Raw genomic sequence first — 20,819 nt, forward strand, 5'->3', positions numbered from 1 at the left:
GAATTATATTTTGTTGTATGAAAGTTTGAAAAGGATCGGGCAATTAGGTAAATTTCTAGAGCGTTTTTTTCCGTGGCGCAATTTGATGTGGGACACCCTTTACAGTCGGCGGTGGCCAGAGATCCCAAATATACGAACTCATCAACCACTTCCAGTTCATCGCCGCATATAGTCATTGTCCGTGGGACGCTGCAGACGCTACTTTCTCTGTAGCCTCTTCCTAGCATATTTTTGGTTTTCGACATATTGTTTTGATAACTCTATCCTTCTAGCCTCCGTTTTTAGTCTGGCGCAGATTGCCTTCGCCGTCCCAAGGTTTCTAGTAATGATGTCGATGTCGTCTAGGAGTTGGCTACTCTTGCAGAGGATCGTTCCTCTCGTTTCGATGCCCGCTAGCCGGATCACGCTTGTATGTATGTGTATGACAAAGCCCTGGGGATGGGGATGTGTATGACAAGCGATCCAACCCTGGGGACAGTTTGGAGGGTTAATCGTCTTCAGTACGAATTTGACTCCATTGGTTTTGTACCACATATTGTTCACATAAGTATTATCATTCATGATCGCACAGCAGTTTATCGAATAACTTACAGGCTCTTGGTTTGACAGGTGCGGTTTATGTTGAACTTCGTTTCGGCTTCTTCTATTTCTTATATGAGTTTAGACCATTTCGTGCTTTGACACGACCAGCGTTACTCTTGAATACTCCCGCTAGTTTGACCACATCTCGAACGGTAGCACTCTTCATACGGATGACAGATTGTATTGGTTCAGTATTTGATCCAGAAGACCCAGATCATACCAAGATTTTTCTTAAGAAACGAACTCCTTTTCCCATTTCAACCTTCCTCCCTCTTGTAATAGACCATCTCCCTCTTTTGTCAACCCCCCTGCGCTGATTCACGCTCAATAAAAATGCTGAAAAACATTTGTTCGACAAACGACTTTTGACGAAGAATCGTCGAATCACCTCCCTTCCTAGTCAGGTCACCCTTCTGTCACGTTTATGCTAATTGTGCACCGGTTTACTCTATGAATCTATGAAAATTCCTATAACGAAAACGAAACAAAGGTTTCTTTCATATATCCCTCCTTTGTGGAACCCCCTCTTTTCTCACAATCACTTGCACAACTGCAATCGGTAAATGCAAGAGACACGCAACCCCTTATTTGGGCCTTCCCTCTTGTTAGTCAACCCGCGAGTGCTAAAAAATTCCCTAATGTTAAAGAACATGTGTGTAAAGTTTGATGAAGAATCGTCCAGGCGTATCGAAATTATGGTTTCTCCCCCCTCCCTTATTAGCCCCCTCTTTTGTCTACCCCCAAGTGTGCATTCCCTTATGTCAAGGAAGATGTATGCCAAGTTTGGTGAAGAACGGGCAAGGGGTTCTAGAGTTATGGCGGAAGTTCTAAACTTGGTTCCGAACTTGGTTCTCTGCTTGATGCACTTTAGCCACTGGTTTTCTTCCAATGAAAGTAGACAATCAGCATCCCCCCGCAAATGACGATTATTTGACACAAAATCAGACGTTTTAATACAACCAATAGTGTATGATACCAAAACGAAATCACCACCAGATTACCAGACCAGACCATAGTATACCAGATGAGCGTGAGCTTGGTTCATGACGTTTTACATGTGTATAAGTCATCCAGCTGGAGCCATGTATTGACATACAGCGGAAGCTTAGTTGCACACCTAATATCATTTTTAAATAACGCTTGACTCATTTTTTATGTCATTTTACTATGTCCTATATATTTTTTTATTTTGTTTCTTTTTTACATCATTATTGTGTTATATCTTGTATAACTTTGTAAAATTTTTGTAACATTTTTAATTAATTTTTCTATCGTTTATATATCATTTTGGCGCTATTTTTTAAATCTACTATTTAATCTTTATTTTGACAGACATGACTAATTATAAACAGAAACTCATTAGCTCCAACGTTTCATTTACCAAGTATTACTCATAGGTAGCACTCTCAATTTGATCAATCAATAGGTAATATTTAAATATAGATCAGCAGTTAAAGTTAAAATGACCCACAATTGTGTGTGACTAATGTTTTGACTGCATTCAATATTCAACCAAAGTAATCGTTTAGAACAACACATCACTGCTCACGCTCAGCGATAACTTTTTAACGACATTTCCCAAGCAACAACGTAAGTTTTATTATACTCTTATGGCAGTTTTGATTACCAGTTTTGGTCTTAAATGCCATCATAAGAATGTAATAACGGGTGACAACTAAAATTTTGGAATTTTTTTCTCAAGCTGTTAAAAAAAAGACAAAGATACATGAAGAAGATCTGATTTACCAAAATGAAAGATACATTATCCATTGTTGAAAAAAAACTAGTGTACATTTGAAAACGGTCCGTAATCGGCTGTTCAGCGAAGCTTTCGTTTGACGTCGAAACAGGAGCGATGTACGGCCGTCAGGTCAACTTTGCGAATGCATCTCTTGATTCCACCAGTCAACTGTTTGCAATTCGTGGCTCTCCAGTTATTTTTGTACACCAAGGAACTCAAAATCCCGAAGAAATCCTCGATTGGGCGCACTGAGACAGATTTTACGGGTCGTGGTCTTCGGGTAAAAATGAGATCGAATGGGTATTCAGAAACGATTGTGTTTTTTGGCGTAATGCGATGGTTCTCTATCCGGCCAAAACACGTATTGTCCATCTGCATGATGCTTTTGTAGAAACGGGGTCAAAATTTTCTTCAAACATTCGTCTGGTGCATCTTAATTGATAGCCAAACCAGAGGGCTTGTTGTTGAAGAAACGAGAAAGAGACAAAGGTGTCCTTCTGCGTCCATAATTTTGGCTGGTCTTCCACTACCTTGCTTGCGAATAGTTGTTGGGCATCTTAGGAAACAGTCGAAGCCGCAACATATTCGCTTTTTAAAGGTTGTACCGTAAACTTTTTCCCGAGATTTCTGTGGAAGTTCGTAGAAGTGTACAACGCGCACGCGGAGTGCTTCTTGTTTTGACGCCATTTTTAGCAAAACAAGGCAAGCATAAACAAAACAAAAAATACTGACAGAAAGAGGAGAGAAAGAGCTAACACATACACACTCTCATTTCTCCCTGAGCTCGTTTGTTGTTGAGTATAGGGGTTCGAAAAAAATTTAAAATTTTAGTTGTCACCCGTTAAAACCGTAATAAAAATTCTATTTCACCTCAAAAATGTGGCTTATTACACCAAACAACGTATTAATCCACATGCAGTTACTATTACTAACTTCTCTGAATTACATGTTATTGTGTTGATCACAATCGTCTGCCGTGTCCACTACCGGCGATGATATTGTTCGCACAGGACGAATAGTTTCCGCTGTTCCAATCCGTCAATCGCAATCGAATCAGTTCCATGCTAGGAGGAACCTGATGTCTGTTTGGTATTCACCCGGCATAGGTCTGAATACAAGATCACACGCCGAACGTTGGGTGCATGCAAGAAGTCACCAGGCCACGCCACGCCACGCCACGCCACGTCGTCCGTCGGTCAGAGCCGACCATCACACGGTGGTGATGGCGACTATGTTCGTCGTATGCTTTGCGCCTAGAATATCGCTGGCAGTAATAAAAACAAATACAAGCGGCCGGCCGGCCGATCGGGTCTTGGGCTGCGTGACGTGTTGGTGCAATAAAAATCCCCGCTCGCATCAGTCCCACCAGAAAACTTGAGAACGAGAATGTCAAATTAAATAAAAATAAATAAAAAGCACCGCGCAACCGCGCGTCGAAATCCGAGGCAGATGGTTGGTCACTCTTTTGGTCTGTCTGTCTGTCTGTCCGCCGCGGCGGTTCTTAGTTTCTGTTCACCGAACGGAATAGGCTTGGGCTATCTTGGTGTACATGGGGTCAGTTCCTCAGATTTATTATGGTTCGATTCGTTTATTCTCGCCTTGTCTCGCCTCGGAAGAGGGCTGTAAAATAACGAAGCATGCATACGATACTGACGAGAATCTGTATTCCACGTAGCACATCCTTAATCCAACAGACGAGATCGAAATCGTGCACGCTATCCATTTATTTTCAAAAGACCTGTTTCATGGTCCACCGATGGTACCAAAAGCAGTCTATTCTGAAGCTCGGTTTGGATTGGACCTCATCAAGAAGAAAAAAATCATTGCGCCACTGAAGCTTTGTCCGGTAAAAAGAAATGCATTTGGTCTTGTTTATGGTTTTACTGTATGCTGTTTGCTGTATCTCCTACACAGAAATGTGGTCACCAGTTCGGCGCCGCGCTCCTTTCCAAAAATGCCAAGCTCATAATACAAATTGGGAGGCATCGTAGCTAAGCGCTAGGTCGCTCAGCGCAACCCGAACTCGTGATGGTCCTTTTGAACCCGGCAATCAACGAATCATATCAAATGGTACCGATCTTTCCCATCGACGGACGACGCGAGCGGCTAAAATGTGGGTGGATTTATTGTGCCCCCTTCATCATGCCGTAAATTTCGATGATGTTTCCCACCGCCGCCATGCCGTCGATGGAGAACAAGGGGCGCGGGTTCCAATAATACAAGTCAGAGTTTAAAAAGTGTTAACACTAAATTCTCACTGGCCTCTGAAATCCGGCGGGCCGCAAGCTCACGGATAATTATGGTACATTTTGAATGAGAAATCTCGATCGCAAAAAAAACGAAATAATTCAACGCCTGTAAATCATTTGTTGATAATCATCTACTTGATTATTATTATCGCTTCTTTGCTTTCTATCGTCCGCATCCACCCTCGTCAGCTTTAAACGCCGTCAGGCAGGAGGGAAACTCCTTTTTTTACTGCTGGCTTTTTGCCGGTCGAGCTGCTTCGGTAGTAGGATGGTATTCAATAAAATAGCATCAAACGATTAGAGGCTGATTGAATTTATCAGTCACGATTTTTGAATTCACACCGCCAGCAACGGACCGAACGACTGCTCAAGTGCCACGTGCACATCTCGCCTGTTTATGGGCCGCGCACAATGATGAGACTGAGGCCTAGACTCCGGGTGGAGTCTACCCCCGCCTCCCCGGCATAAGAAGACAAGGGGGTCAACCTTCAACCTAAAGTGAACCCGACGGAATCCAGGACAGGGCTAAATGGGCGTTCAAAATTGGCTGCAAACTATGGGAAAACGATGTGAAATAATAAGTTTAATCCGATACAATTTCGTGAAGCATGTTGTACGAATGAAGAAGCTGAAAGAAAGGAGTATGATTGATCAATTGACTGCACATTCAATATTATCGCAAAAAAATAAATCTTAGAAAGGATAAGAGTGCTTTGTTCCAGCTTTCTGTGCCATTCGACGACGATTATACGACTTGTTTCATCCTACTCGGAGCGTGGGTTTCGCGACATCGTCGATCGAACTATTCAATTGCCGGTTGCTTTCTTCTTCTTGACCTGGAAGACTCTGTAACTCGGTCATAAAAATGGCAAGCTAAAATCCGCCGAGACATTAAGTGAAACTAATTGCAATTCTTAACACGGATTGGTTATTTATTGCGCTCTCGTACCGAGGAGGCCGCACCAAACTTGCACTCAAAATGAAGTCATGTTCGATCAGTGTCCGAGCCTCGGACGGGCGGACGCAACTCCACGCACGTCGTCTTTATTACGTGTAAAAGATGGCTTTCGTTTCCGTTTGCTGGGGTTGATCGCTTTCAAGCCACGAAACAATGACTAATGAGTTAAAACTCGTCACTATTAGTGCTCTGGCTGGTACTGCACTTGAGCAACGACCGCGCCACAAACGGAGCCGCCAACTGAATGCATACACGCACTTAATTTATTCCCTGAGGGAATGGTTGTTGGAGCCGACCCAGTCGCATACGCGGAGTCAAGCGATGCAAGCTGCGGCATTAAAACATGCTTGACCAGCTACTATGCACTTCTGGTGCTGGCTGGCTTGTCGAGATGCGCGCACCATTCTTTTAATTGATGTCCTTCCTGACAACGCCAATTTGTCTCATAAAATTCGATGCATCCAAGTGCGCGTTCAAATTAAAAATGAATTTGATTTTAACTGCAACTGACTAAACTGTTTTTACTTGTAATGAAATTGAAATGGAAATGCTTTTAAGCATTACGACTCCCCGGTATGGACTGATGTAATGACCAGTAAATTAAGGAATTGAGTGATAAGCGAATAACAGCCTTGGTTCTTCTTGAATTCGATAAAAACTTTAAAAACAAAACATAAAACTCTCCTTTAAGTAACATTGTGTAACAACACACTACATATCCGCATCTTATGTTCATACTTATAACGATGTTTACGATACAATTAATAAACATAATCGATGTACCTTCCAAAACTTGGTGAATTCTGACCTCATTAAAATTATGGTCATCCCAAGCCCTTACCTAGCGCCTACACGTAGCCATACCTGGAAATATTTCAATTGGTACAATTGAGTAGCTAAGCTGGGAGGTGCGATGTTGTGCGGTTCCGACTGCCTAATCTTACAATTGTGAATCAGGAGCCCCTAAGTAAATGTGTAACTCCGTGCCGATGACGGTATGACTAGAGGGGTTAAAACATGTAAGTCGGCCCCACTGTACCATGCACGGCTCTGATACGGTCGATCTTTGTTGTCACTTGCTTCTCATTGGAAACAACATATACAGGGTGAGTAGTATTAACTGTCAGTAATGTAAATAGTCACAAAAATAAGACGCTTGCCTAAATTTTCATTTTGAGTGTATTTCGTATAAAGTATAACGATAACAGTTGTCTTAAATTCAAATCTTTCTCCCTTTGCGACTGGTAATTAAGTCGCAATCGCAGTTGAAAAGTGTTGCAGCTGGCACACACGATATCCTGAGACATTTCATCCCAAATCTTCTCCAGACGTTGCTTGAAAGTATCCACAGTCAATCCTTTGATGCTCCCTAGTTTATCTTGCATGTAACCCCACGCAGAGACGTCGAGAGAATTCACTTCAGGTGAAGAGGCTGCACCTTCGAAAGTATGAAGAAATAAAATCCGGAAAATTGTTCTGCCACCAAGTCTGTGTGGCTTTCGCCTAGTGAGACGATGTAGAATCTTGTTGGAATCAGTGTGCAATAGCAAATGATTCTTCAAAACATTATCGATGTAATATTTAGTGTTGATTTTAACACGATGTTCAATGCACAGCAATGGAACCTTAGAATTGTTGGAGAAACATCCCCATACCATCACCCTGGAAACATTCTAGAACCTTTGAACAACCAGTTTGAACCAGTTTGTGCCGAGGAATATCAAAAATATCCGATCATTTTGTTGGTTGTGGTGATCCTGTAGGGCTGGTAAATGGCTGGGTGCGTTACATTGGTGTAGCTTAAACTGTATGTAGATCGAAAAAGGGCAAAAGATGGGTGTGTAGAAGTTTATTACTAAAACTAAAATCACTATCTTTCTACATTTTGAAGCTGAATCACTCGTTTCTACATTGTGAATCACACTCTCAACTCCTACATTTTGGATCTGAATCTAGCCCCCACCGGGGGATAAACTTTCTGCACTTTTCACTTGAGTTCTCCCCTCCCGTGGCGTTGCCGCCTGTATTTATAACAGCTTTTAATTGTTCGTAGCAAGAAGTACTAGAACAGCTGCTGAGAAAAACAAAGAGAGAGTAGAGCGGAACTTAAGTTCTATGAGAGTTTCAGTTGGCGCGCGAAACCTCTCACACATCTACTAAGCTAACTCCCATCGCACGTTCGACGTACAATGTTTGTTATTTTCCATGTGCAAACGTTTGCGCTTGCCCCTGAAACTGTCATAGAAATAAACTTTACAGCCGCACCGAAAGGTAAAACTTTCGCTGTCGCGGAAGCTTCGGTCAATGTTAACCGTCAATGCTACCGTTTGTCAATGTTACCCGTACTGAGCACTGACGCTGCATTGGTACCTCGCGTCTCTAAATTTCCTCGGAAGTACCCACGTGCTTTCTAAAGAAGTGAAGAGCCGCAAATTCGACATCGTAGCGCTGCAGGAGGTATGCTGGAAAGGAACGATGGTACGTACGTATAGAGATGGTCATACCATCTACCAGAGCTGCGGCAATACACACGAGCTGGGCACAGCTTTTATAGTGATGGGCGAGATGCAGAAGCGGGTGATCGGGTGGTGGCCGATCAACCCCCGAATGTGCAGATTAAGAATCAAGGGCCGATTCTTCAATATAAGCATAATTAACGTGCACAGCCCTCACATCGGAAGTACCGATGATGACAAAGACGAATTCTACGCGCAGTTGGAGCGTGAATACGACCGCTGCCCAAGACATGATGTCAAAATTATCATCGGGGACTGTAATGCTCAGGTTGGTCAGGAGGAGGAATTCAAACCGATGATTAGACGGTTCAGCGCCCACCCGCAAACGAACGAAAACGGCCTAAGACTTGTCGACTTCGCCACCTCCAAGAACATGGCCATACGTAGTACCTTCTTCCAGCATAACCTCTACCATCGGTACACCTGGAGATCACCCAACCAGACAGAATCACAAATCGACCACGTTCTGATAGATGGTCGGCACTTTTCAGACATTATCGACGTCAGAACCTATCCGGGCGCTAACATTGATTCGGATCACTACCTAGTGATGGTAAGGATACGTCAAAAACTATCTGTTGTGAACAACATACGATACCGCCGCCCGCCACGGTATAATCTAGCGCGACTGAAGCAACCGGAGGTCGCCGAAAACTACGCGTTGTCTCTCGAAACCGCGCTGCCGGAAGAGGGTGAGCTGGATGAAGCCCCTCTTGAGGACTGTTGGAATGCCGTGAAAACAGCCATTAACAGCGTAGCGAAGAACGTCCTAGGCAGTGTGGCACCGAATCGACGTAACGAATGGTTTGACGAGGAATGCCAGCAGATATTGGCTGAGAAGAACGCTGCGTAGAGTGACCCGTCAGAGTGTGGAGCGATACAAACAGAAGCGGAGACAGCAAACCGGACTCTTCAAGGAGAAGAAGTGCCACCAAGAGGAGAAGAAGTGCGAAGAACTCGAACAGCTGTACCGCTTTCACGACACACGGAAGTTCTATCAGAGACTCAACGAATCTCGCAAAGGCTTTGTGCCGCGGGCCGAAATGTGCAGAGATAAAGATGGAGGTATCTTGACTGACGACCGTGCGGTGATCGAAAGGTAGAAGCAGCACTACGATGAACACCTGAATGGCGTGCATGCGGAAGACCATGATAGCGGAGGAAGTGACCACATTGGTGCAGCAAGCGACGAAGATATGCCACCCCCATCGATAAGGGAAGTTAAAGAAGCCATCCAGCGGCTGAAGAACAACAAAGCAGCGGGAAAGGATGGCATTGGAGCGGAACTTATTCAAATGGGCCCGGACAAGTTGGTCGGCTGTCTGCATCAACTGATTGTCAAGATTTGGGATACGGAACAACTACCGGAGGAGTGGAAAGACGGGGTTATCTGCCCTATCTACAAGAAAGGTGATAAGCTGGATTGTGAGAACTACCGAGCCATCACTATCCTGAATGCTGCCTACAAAGTGCTGTCCCAAGCCCTCTTTCATCGACTATCGCCAATAGCCAATAGATTTGTGAAAAGTTACCATGCCGGCTTCATGGAGGGTCGGTCTACAACGGACCAAATCTTCACCCTGCGGCAGATCATCCAGAAGTGCCGCGGATTCCGAGTCCCCACCTGTCCATCGATTTCAAAGCCGCATATGATAGTGTAAATCGACAAGAGCTATGGAAAATTTTGGACGAAAACGGCTTTCCGGGTAAGCTTACTAGACTTATCATGGCTACGATGGATGGGATTCAGTGCTGTGTGAGAATCTCGGGTGGATTGTTGGACCCATTCGAATCTCGCAGGGGACTTCGACAAGGAGATGGTCTTTCCTGCCTGCTATTCCACATTGCGCTTGAAGGTGTTATAAGGCGAGCGGCGATCGAAATGCGGGGCACGATTTTCAATAAATCCAGTCAATGTATCTGCTTTGCTAACGACGTGGATGCTGTCGGCAGAACATTTGAGGCGGTGGAAGATCAGTACACCAGACTGAAACGCGAAGCAGAGAAGATTGGACTGAAGATAAATACGTCTAAAACGAAGTATATGCTGGCGGGCGGGACCGAGCGCGATAGGGCTCGCTTGGGCAGTACCGTGGTAATCGACGGGGATGAGTTCGAGATAGTCGACGAATTCGTATACCTTGGATCACTGGCAACAGAGGACAACAATACCAGCCGTGAGATTAAAAGACGTATTATCAGCGGAAGTCGGGCCTACTACGGACTCCACAAACACTTGCGGTCGAACAATTTGAGCCCCCGTACAAAGTGCACACTGTACAAAACGCTAATTAGACCGGTTGTCCTCTACGGGCACGAAACGTGAACACTGCTAAAAGAGGACCTACGAGCACTCGAAGTTTTCGAACGGCGGGTGCTAAGAACCATCTTTGGCGGAGTGCAAGAGAACGGTGTATGGAGGCGAAGAATGAACCACGAGCTCACGCGTCTCTACGCCGAACCAAGTGTTCTGAAAGTGGTTGAAGCTGGACGGATACGTTGGATAGGACATGTTGCTAGAATTCCGGACAACTATCCTGCAAAAATGGTTTTCGCATCAAATCCGGTAGTAAAAAGACGAAGAGGGGCACAGCGAGCGAGGTGGCAAGACCAGGTGAAGCGAGATCTGGCGAGCACTGGGTGCCCGCGGAACTGCAGATCAGTTGCCATGGACCGAAACAGATGGAGAAATTATACTGCGCAGGCCTTGTCATAAGACGTTAGGTCAATTAAGTAAGTGGTACCTCGCGTACCTGTAGTTGTAAAATAGACCCCACAATGGTCATCAACCTCTTATCCAGCAACTCCTGTCCCTACCTCCTCGTGGTACCAGCCGGAATACAAGCAACCTTAGTGGAGATCGGGTAATCAACTCTGTTGGTCGTGTACCGACGGGGAAGGAGACACTCATGCATCTGCTGAGTGTTGGCAAAAGGAACAGCCTTGCCAGCCGTGAGCGTCTGACTCCAGGTTAGAAGCGGTCCACGACGGTGATCCCACTGCTCGGTGAATCGCCATTTTCGTACCAAGTATGCGGCTGTATCCCAGGTTAGGGGCGACATACAACAGCGACTGATCCGAAGCGAGCGGCTGACCAATGAAACGCTGTGTCTCGCCAGCTATACCCAAGAGAACAGCCGTGTCCGCGAGACTAGGCATCGCCGCCCCAGTAAGGCGGTATGCTTAAAAAAAGTCAGAGGAATGGTTATCTGTAGTACCCATTTTGCACGATGGAACATTCGAAAGCACATCCGGGACCACCCTAATGGAGAGGCCTGCTCTGCGATCGACCACGTTCTGGTTGATGGTCGGCACTTTTCTGTTGTCATAGACGTGCGATCCTTCCGGCGACCAAACGTCGACTCGGACCACTATCTCGTAGTAAGCAAGATCCGCGTCCGGTCCAACGTGTTTAAATCGAAACCAACGAGGAAGAAACGACTGGACATTTGGCGGTTGTTAGACTGAATACTGGGAAAATTTCGATCTGCAGCTAAAAATATTAGGTAGTTTGTGGTAGTGGGACTCCAACCCACAATGGCGGTTATCAGCGGAAGGAGTTGCTGCAAAGTGCCTTCGGAAGACTGATGAACGGATTGGTGAACAACTCGGAGAGAACCTGAACGAACATTCGAGGCACATCCACGACGCGTTCAGTACTACAGTGCGGGAAATGTTGGGTACTACTGCTGCAGCCACTTCTAGTGAGTGGTTTGACGGACAGTACCAGCGAGTGACTGATGAGAAGAATCGAGCCAGAGGTCACATATTGGCTGCAACTCTGACACGCCAGGGCAGAGAGAGATACCGAGATGCTAGAGCTGCCGAAAAAAGACTTCACCGTCTTAAGAGACGCCAGCACTGGGATCGCGTGCTTGCGGAGGTAGAGAATTGCTTCGAGAGGCACGATACGAGAAGCTTCTTTAATACGATCAACGGAATCAGGAACCGGACCGTGCCAACTCCTGTTTTGTGCAACGACAAGGAGGGGAACCTGATTACCGGAAGATCGTAGGTGGCCAGGCGTTGGAAATAACATTTCGATGCATTGTTGAATGGTGAACAAGATGGAGTGTTCAACAGAAAGAGGAAAACGATTGAGGATGATGGACAAGCTGTGGATCCGCCAACTTTGGACGAGGTTAGGAAAGCAGCGAGAGAGCTGAAAACGGCAAAGCAGTTGGCACTTTTGAAAGTCGAGAGCGAACGGCTGTATTGCGCAATCCATCAGGTTATAGTAAAGGTATGGACTGAGGAGGAATTACCTACGGACTGGTTGGAAGGTCTCATATGCCCTATTTACAAAAAGGGCCATCGACTCGAATGCAGCAATTATCAAGGCATTACTCTCCTCAACTCTGCATACAAAATTCTCTCCCGCATCCTGTTTCTCAGACTGAGGCCGTTGCAGGCAACCTTTGTTGGCGAATACCAGTGCGGTTTTCGAGAGGGACGCTCCAAGATGGACCAAATGTTTACCTTGCGACAGATCTTCGAGAATGTTCGGGAATTCAACTTGCAGACTCACCATTTGTTAATAGACTTCAAGGCGGCGTACGATTCAGTTAAACGAAATGAGCTGTGGCAGATTATGCTTGAACATGGTTTTCCAACAAAACTGAAGAGGCTGATACGTGCTACCCTTGGTGATTCAAAATCAAGCGTCAAGATAGCGGGTGAGACATCGGACTCGTTAGTGACGTTAGATGGTTTGAAGCAAGGTGACGGACTATCGAACTTGCTGTTCAACATTGCATTGGAATGCTCCTAGGGTTTGCGGGCGACATCGACATCATCGGTGTTAACCGTAGAGTTGTGGAAGAGGTGTACACGCATCTTAAGAAGGAAGCTGCGAGGATAGGGCTTGTCATAAACTCTACCAAAACGAAGTATATGGTGGCTGATAGAGAGCGTGGTAGCCCTTCGTGTGTTGGAACTGTGCTGGTGATAAATAGTGATACTTTTGAAGTGGTCGACGAATTTGTTTACCTTGGTACGTTAGTGACATGTGACAACGATGTGAGTTGTGAATTAATGGCTGCCAATAGGGCCTTCTGCGAATTATGTTGCCAACTGAGGTCCCGTAGCCTGCAGCTTCGTACGAAACTCCGTACAAAAACTTTCCGTACGAAAGTGACTCCTGATGAAGATGAGGTTAAAGTGAAGGACGATTTGGGATATTTATGGTCACCACCGACAACAATGCGGGTAAGGAGATTCTACGGCGCATTCAAGCTTGCAATCTGATCTATCACCGCAAGACGTTCCAATCCAAACGATACAGCTAATTTTGCCGTTTGTACTCCATGGCCTTGAGACAGTAATCATGTTTACGGGAGACATACCTACACCCCAAGTAGCAAACTTTTTGTCATTTCTGGTTGCTGCAACCTATTTATTGTATGTTACAAACTATTTTTGACGGAGTAAAATAGGAACGACTAGGCATTTGGAGAGATTCCCATTGTACACCTGGTGAAAGTCGAAAAGATACGATGGGCCGACCCAGTCGCAAGGATGACGGACAACAGTACGGTGAAATTTCTTCTCTTCAAAAAATCCATTGGTACCGGGAATAGAGGAACCGAAAGACGCTTCCCCAGACGACAAAAAGCCAAGTGATCATAAATTTAGCTCAAAATCATCAATTTTGTTCAAAAACGGTACTGGAAATCTAGAAATGAATAGATACAGATTAAAGGAGCCAAAAACATGCTGCTTCAAAATAACACACCTCGTGAGAATAATTGAAACGCCTTCTATGCGATATATCCTAAGACCTGTACTGTATACTGTGTAGGAGCGTTCGAAAGTGACGTTGCTTATTGTACTACCGTAAAAATGCGTGGAAAATCCTTGCATGCACGTTTGTTCTTAGAATGCTCCGTAAATACCCCCACCAAGCGAAATTAAATGCACCACAGTCGCGTCGGAAGCATTGTTTAGCCATACCCATATCGACGGAGAGCATTAATTAAATTACACCGATCGATGCGGGCGCTGGCCGTAGCCGGAGAAAAAGAAGAACACATCGATCCAAAACAAAAACGTTTCATAATTGTCTGAGAAACGAAACATATCCCACGATCAGCGAGCGCACTCAGCGCGGTCGGTCGGTCGCTTCAAAACCAACGCGTCCCAAGAAGCGTCCGAAGAGCACGAAGAGGCGCGCGCGTTAAAATAGAGAAGCATGATCACGATCAGCGAGACCGCGCTCAGCACTCTTTCCCACTACCATCCAACGACGACCGACCGCCTAGGCAGCCACCCGCCGAGAGCAGTGTGCCGGTAAATTGCTGCTGCTGCTGCTGCTGCTGCTGGTGCTGGTGCCATGCCTCTACACTGCCACATCAGACGAACAGTGAGTCTGAGCGCGCACTTGTGGCACGATCGATCGTGTGGCCAACAAGCAACACGCGGACCACGCGAGTTCTCATCCCGACCCCGGTCCGATTCGTCGCTTTGCGTCTTCTCCCTTTTCCCTGGCACAGCCAACGGCGCGACGATCCGTTGTTGATTGCGCGCAATGGGTCTAGTCTTGCTGCAGGAACAAATTCATGTGTCGCGTGGCGTGGGAACGAAACATGATGTGCAGTGCAGCAGACAGGCCTGCCTGGTACAATGGCAGCGCAATTGGAGGATATCGTCTTCGCGTTTTTCGAGTGAATGACTGTTGGATTGAGCCTGCCAGACAGATCTCACTGAACTCTGAAGTGCATGTGCACATGCAGACTGAATGTCCGCATCTTAGGCCACAAGTGCGCAGTTAGTGGGCTCGTTGTTGTTGCTGTTACTGATGCTGTCGCTGGTGGTGGTAGCGGCAGTTGATGGTACATCATCATCGGCTCCCTCCCGAGACCCTCATCCGTGTGCTCATGTAGGTAGGTAATTTGAGATGCATCGCTTCCATACATGAACGCTCTCAGGAGGCCAAAATGCAAGCTGACAATAAGCCAATATACACTGCCGGGCCGATCCGATCCTACACCGCCCGCCAACAGTCCGGCGGGAACCGAAGGAGTGAAAAACGAACCACGATTTAGTTTCGCTCAACTTGGTTTAATGCTGGCTGTCGAATGTAAATCTCTTATTTATTTATTCAATTTAGTGCACATGGATGACGGGTTCAAGCGCGGTACCGGCGCGAGTGAATGCACGCATATTTATGCGCATAATGAGAACTGGACAGAACTCGTCACGGATTGTAAAGGGAATTCTTATTCGTGGTAAATTTTGCACACGCCAAATAATTCAATTTTGATTAATGGTTCGGATTCGGTGTCATGTAAATTGAAATGTATTTTAACTGAAACTGTTCCTCATTAATTTTTTTCTTTAGTGGCAAATAAGCATATTATGGTACCTAATAACAGCCAGCAGCCGTCGTGCTTGCCATGATGATACGTGTTATTCGATCCAGTTACGCATCATATGATTGGTTACAAAAACAAAACACCAGACAGATTGGCAAGTAACCAATTTAAACAAATTTTCTTCGCCAGCGTAACGGCACCCCAAATCTCCACACTTTTATAGACAGAAAACATAAAAAACGAGATTCATTGCCATATACAGTAATGTTCCGATTTTGTCAGCTCCCGATTTTGTCTACCCCCGATTTTGTCTACCTCCCATTTTGTCTACCCCCAATTTTATCAGCTTTATATCCCGATTTTGTCAGCCTATAATTTTTGTTTAACTTTTGTGCTTTTCAACATGATTTATAAAACTTTTCAGCTTGCTTCAAACTATTCTGATTCTCTGGGGAAAGTTTTTGAATAAAATGATGCCTCCTAGCGAGTAATTCGAGGTCAAAATTAGGGTATTTTCATAGTAAAAGTTCCACAGTTCCTAAACAAGCAAAGATAAAAGAATACTATATTCAGCAATGTTGTGTATTTTTACTATTTATATAACTTTGTAAAACAGGAAAAAGTCATACAACAACTACAAAAACAGCTAGAACAGAAAAACTGATTTTAACAATTTTTCAAGTATGAGAAATAGGATTTTTCTATCTTTGCTGAAGAGATTGAAGGTTACTGTCTTCAGCAAAATTTCTTGTAATAATAAGTTGTAAAATTTTGCAGAACACATCAATGTGTTATATTGAAACTGAAGAAAAATAAATTTTTATTGCACTTTTAGGGGGATGAATAACAATTTGAATTCCTCTGGACGATAGAACTTTTAATTTTCAGAAACTCTTCCAAAGGTTCCATAAACCTAAAACCAAGTTGTCCCGCTCAAAGCTAATGCGCACCAAAAAAGGTTCCGAGCCAGTGTGCTGTGCCCGGCTCATTAAGCTTTCGGTTGACCAATTGAGGGTTAAAATTTAATTTTTAGTAGAAATCTTCGATATTGCATGGTCTTAAGTCTTAAATTTTGTTAAAATTTTCGAAAAAAAAATCCCGATTTTATCAGTTTCCCCATTTTGTCAGCCCAAAATTCAACATGGGGCTGACAAAATCGGAACATTACTGTAGTTACATATCGATGAGCAGTGTTTAACAGAATCATTTTTGCTACCTTTTTAATAACAGTAGTTTTTACAATCGACAGAGGGGATGGTAGAAGAACGAAATGAAATAACGGTTTTTATAGTATCCCAATAGAGTGGGACAAGGCGTGAAAGGGACAGAGCGGAGAACACAGGACAAAAAAATGAAACTCACATTCGACGTGAACTGAAATCCGATATTTTCCTCATTAAATAAATCGTAAATAGCCTAAACAGTTTTTAAAGATATATTTTTATATCAAGCCAAACGTAATAAATAAGCCTATAAGTGAAATAACACGTAATTTTATATGATTTGTGATGTTTCAGTTATGTGCATGTCAGAAAACGTAAAATTACAAGCTTTTTTCGAAGTGTGAACGCTCATTAAAGTATGTGTACCATTCCTATTTATCCAACCTGGGAGATCCGCTGATCGATCCAAGTTCAGCAAAACACTTGTGAACCGCTGGGGTGACGAAAACTGGTGCCGTTACCCTGTTTGTGCCACCACACCACCTGCTAGGTTTCATACTTTGCCAAAAAAAAAACTGTTTGCAAAGCATGCATTCAGTGAACTGATAGATTTTTCAATTGGCGCCCTACCTATATGGTTCAGGAGCTTTCTTCTTATGGGTAGGTGCCATTCCACTATTACTTTCTCATAAGTAATCCTTACTTGGACTCAAAATGTTTTGTATGCTTATTTTTTGCAGCAGAACTATAAAATATGGTAAGAGATATGATGACCGTAGTCTGATTAACATTAAACACAGTGAAAAGATTCAGTTCGCTGATCTTCAGGTCTGCCCGAAGTTTTTGGAGCGTCTCAGTAGAATACGAAACCTGGAAATTAAATAAAAAGAAAACTTATCCAATTTAATTCTACTATGTATATTTTATTCTTGACAGATACGTATTTCGCTTACGACATGCAAGCTTCCTCAGTGTCTGTTTTCGAACTAAATTAACCAAAGCAAAGTCTGCCGTGACCAATCACTGATCCACCAAGAACACTGTATTTTAACTTACAGTGTTGCATAAGAAATTTTGCCACCTTGTCATCAATGTTGCGAATCGAGCGGGAAGTCAACCATGCCTACTCACATGCGAAAAAGTATGAGAAACATGGCATTCAACGCTTACGCCGCACACGCAGACGTAACAGAAACAGCCGCTGGTGCTGCGTGCAGACATTCTGCTACCCACACACTCGCGCACGCACATTCTCACATCATCTTCCTGCATAGCTTATTTCCGAGTAAAAAAACTCGCGTGGAATCAGCTGCCCGTGAGGCTGGTGGCGCACTGGGATACAAATTTTGCATTACATCTTCTTCTTCTTCATCTTCGCCCTCGATGCTACTCACGGGCGGGAGCTTTAAAGGGATGCTTATGCTGGTGTGTTCGTTAGAAGCAGTACGCGTGTGTGAAAAAAAATAGACCACACGAGTGTGCGATTTGCAACACTGCCTCTCACAAGGTTTAACAATGAACCATTTCATTTGACGACATGTTTTGAGATTTTTCCAATAACGTTCAGGTTCCAATGTTACCACGCGACCTTCGTATAAGAAACCATCGGTATAACAGAGTACATAGTCGGAAATTCGTGATAACCACTCTTTTCAAGAAGGAAAATTGCTTGAGAGTCGTATACGAAAATGTACGCATGAACGTCAGATCGCTAGGAGCAAAAGCAAACTTGTCCTCTGCAACAATTTACGATCAAAATCGAGTATGACTATCAGAGCCATCAAAAGATTGCTAAAGGCCAATCGCGCACAACTTTTCCCCTCTGCCACCATACAAATACAAAACAACCATTCACCAGTACTTGTCTGACAACAACCGTGTACAACCAGTGGTATGTATTTGGGTTTATGCCCCCAAACAGGGATGGAAAAAATCGCTTCTAGCGAGCAAGATCATAGGAGCGATCAGATTCAGATTCATTGACATCACTACTTGTAAGCGACAAACACTTTGTCGCGCTCCGTACAGATTATGACAAACCTCATGTCAGATCATGTTCATTGCATGATTGCGTTGAGAAATATAACAGATACAGACGATTGGTTGTGTGCATCGTATGAATCGCAATACAAACAACATGTGTGACCTTTTTTCTCGCAGCTAGGTAAAATGTAACACTATGATCGACTGCTGAGACTGTTTAGAGAACAAAATCTTGTGATCAACGCTAAAGATTCACTGTTTGTCATGATCTGTACGGATCGTGATCTGTGCGTGTGGCGATAACTTACAGATTTTATCAAAATCACTGATCTTCCATCCCTGCCCCCAAGAGTTACCAACTGCTCGACTATCATCGCTCAAAGTCTCCAAAATGAAGGTGAAAAATTAGTTACCAAGCGCTTTCAATAACAGAAGAGTTGACCAAACTCGTGACTTTAGTCATGACCTTGAAATGCGGTCAGGCATATATTAATATTTTTTTGAAACGATGATTCTACAATTGATGAAGGGACGGTAAGGGAAAGTAATGAAGAAGGATTTTTTTTCCGTGACGCCCTGGCAGCAGGGATGCCACATATAATTCTGTCTTTTTTGTTGAAAAAATCTGACAATCTGTACGGCGAGGAAAAATATCTGTGCAAAAATCTGTCCAATGCAAAACAATAAGAGTGAAAGGGATAGAGAGTCATTTTGCTGACTATTTCCGTCTCTTTCACTCTCATGTAAAAGCTCAAAAATCTGTTTAATCTGTGTAATTTGGCAAAAATCTGTATTCTATGCATACAGATTCTGTACAGGCGATTTCTTTCAAATATCTGTTAAACACAGAATAATCTGTGCATGTGGCAACCCTGCCTGGCAGGTGTTGGGGTTCAAATCCGGTTATAATCTCTGATTACAGCTTGGTTCGACTCATGCACCTTCCAGCATTGGACAAAAGATAAGAGTCACAACGACAACTTGTTAAGCATAGCTACCTATTACCCCCCCCCCCCCTTCCTTTCCACCCTTCCCCTTCAGTCCCGGAAAAAAATCCTTCTTCATTACTTTCCCTTACCGTCCCTTCATCAATTGTAGAATCATCGTTTCAAAAAAATAACAGAAGAGTTCCCAAGCACGATTCCTTTCGTGAAAAAGCAATCTCAATTGTATTTGTCACACTATGCAATAAAGAGGGGTCTCTGAGCCGCAAGGTTACCGATCCGAGTCTGCCGTGGCTGTGGATTCGAAGATTTGGAGAATCTCTAGCATAGGTTTATTCTCAGGCACCTTATTACCCTTACTTCTTGCTGAATTCTATCTTAGGTACCCCCAAAGAAGCCTCTTGACAGTACACGAAATCATTCATATAGTTAAATGTACTGGTCCGCCCCGCCAGGGATAGCTGATTAGGGACAGTACTGTCAAGAAGTACGAGGTGGGTAAAGTAGAGCAAACATTGAAGGAAGGGTACCAAATACACATACATTGATAGGCATAAAAAAGCCCGCCTTGCATATTTAGAAACTTTTTCCGACTTCTGCACAATTTCATCAAAAACTACCACCGCAATTTTTTAAAATTGTATATTAACTAGGGTATTTTGCCTATCATTGAACGATTCCAATGATTGGACAGCGTCCAATAAAACGCTAATTCTAGAATACATATACACTAAAATCCTATCAAAGTGCACGAATTACTCATTTTGATCAGTTGTGGATAATTTCTTGTAACAATAGCGTAACATAAGGTATGATTTAATAACAAAAATTCAAGTTGAACATTGTCATATACAATATGGGCTATAACCTTGAATTTTATTAGCATTTCAGATAAAAAACATGTCTCACTAATTAACGTTTAAAATAATTATATTACTATATCATGCTGTTCATAGCTAATGATATTCATCTATGTACTATTTGTCAACATTTTCAAGCAAAATAAAAAATTATTTATAGTTTTTAAAGTATTAAAATTTGACTGTTTAAGCATTGGACAATAAAGCAACGATGGTCCTAAGCTTATACAAGAACTGACATAGTTTGAAAAAACCGCATTACTTCGCATTATGCATGTGTATTGGACAGTTTTTATGTTTATGGCACTGTTTACAAATGGTTTTCATTTGTACGCAAAAATCTTCCGTTGAAAATTTATGTAATAGTATTAATTTTGATTTTATATACATGCTTTAGGTTTTTTTTTTTTTTTAACGTAGGACTACGTCTTACGTCAAGTTTTGAAATAGGGTGTCATTCCAAAAAATCTAAAAACGCGAGCGTCACGAAAAATGAAAGGTTTGAGCGCT

This window comes from Sabethes cyaneus, chromosome 2 (assembly GCF_943734655.1).
Source record: "Sabethes cyaneus chromosome 2, idSabCyanKW18_F2, whole genome shotgun sequence".
NCBI lineage: Eukaryota > Metazoa > Arthropoda > Insecta > Diptera > Culicidae > Sabethes > Sabethes cyaneus.